A 1,582-nucleotide genomic window follows, 5' to 3' on the forward strand; every position below is an offset into this window, starting at 1 on the left:
CATGGACTTCCATCTGAAGATCCTTTTCAGTTCTTAACTGAATTCTTGCAGATCTGTGATACTGTTAAGACTAATGGAGTAGATCCTGAAGTCTACAGGCTCATGCTTTTCCCTTTTGCTGTAAGAGACAGAGCTAGAATATGGTTGGACTCTCAACCCAAAGACAGCCTGAACTCTTGGGATAAGCTGGTCACGGCTTTCTTAGCCAAGTTCTTTCCTCCTCAAAAGCTGAGCAAGCTTAGAGCTGATGTTCAAACCTTCAGACAGAAAGAAGGTGAATCCCTCTATGAAGCTTGGGAAAGATACAAGCAGCTGACCAAAAAGTGTCCTTCTGACATGCTTTCAGAATGGACCATCCTGGATATATTCTATGATGGTTTATCTGAGCTATCAAAGATGTCATTGGATACTTCTGCAGGTGGATCCATTCACCTAAAGAAAATGCCTGCAGAAGCTCAAGAACTCATTGACATGGTTGCTAATAACCAGTTTATGTACACTTCTGAGAGGAATCCTGTGAGTAATGGGACGCCTATGAAGAAGGGAGTTCTTGAAATTGATACTCTGAATGCCATATTGGCTCAGAATAAAATATTGACTCAGCAAGTCAATATGATTTCTCAGAGTCTGAATGGAATGCAAGCTGCATCCAACAGTACTCAAGAGGCATCTTCTGAGGAAGAAGCTTATGATCCTGAGAACCCTGCAATAGCAGAGTTAAAATACATGGGTGAACCATATGGAAACACCTACAATCCATCATGGAGAAATCACCCAAATCTCTCATGGAAGGATCAAAAGCCTCAACAAGGCTTTAATAATGGTGGAAGAAACAGGTTTAGCAATAGCAAGTATTTTCCATCACCCACTCAGCAACAGACAGAGAATTCTGAGCAGAATCCATCTAGCTTAGAAAATTTAGTCTCTGATCTATCTAAGGCCACTGTGAGTTTCATGAATGAAACAAGGTCTTCCATTAGAAATTTGGAAGCACAAGTGGGCCAGCTGAGTAAAAGGATCACTGAAATCCCTCCTAGTACTCTCCCAAGCAATACAGAAGAGAATCCAAAAGGAGAGTGCAAGGCCATTGAATTAATTACCATGGCCGAACCCACAAGAGAGGAGAAGGACGTGAATCCCAAGCAGGAAGACCTCCTGGGACGTCCAGTGATCAATAAGGAGCTTCCTTCTGAGGAACCTAAGGAATCTGAGACTCATCTAGAGACCATAGAGATTTCATTGAACCTCCTTATGCCATTCATGAGCTCTGATGAGTATTCCTCTTCTGAAGAGAATGAGGATGTTACTGAAGAGCAAGCTGCCAAGTTCCTTGGTGCAATCATGAAGCTAAATGCCAAATTATTTGGTATTGAAACTTGGGAAGATGAACCTCCCTTGTTCACCAATGAACTAAGTGATCTGGATCAACTGACATTGCCTCAGAAGAGACAGGATCCTGGAAAGTTCATAATACCTTGTACCATAGGCACCATGATCTTTAAGGCTCTGTGTGACCTTGGTTCAGGAATAAACCTCATGCCCCTCTCTGTAATAGAGAAACTGGGAATCTATGGGGTGCAAG

At 42.4% G+C, this 1,582-nt stretch overlaps 1 non-coding gene across 1 annotated transcript; it reads right to left on the reverse strand.

Moving 5' to 3' along the window:
* Positions 1-234: 234 nt before the first annotated feature.
* Positions 235-342, reverse strand: LOC112752812 (small nucleolar RNA R71). Its single transcript, XR_003177226.1, has one exon. It is a non-coding gene; the product is annotated as a small nucleolar RNA R71 (small nucleolar RNA).
* Between the last annotated feature and the right edge of the window lie 1,240 nt (positions 343-1,582).

This window comes from Arachis hypogaea, chromosome 15, assembly GCF_003086295.3.
Source record: "Arachis hypogaea cultivar Tifrunner chromosome 15, arahy.Tifrunner.gnm2.J5K5, whole genome shotgun sequence".
Classification (NCBI taxonomy): domain Eukaryota; kingdom Viridiplantae; phylum Streptophyta; class Magnoliopsida; order Fabales; family Fabaceae; genus Arachis; species Arachis hypogaea.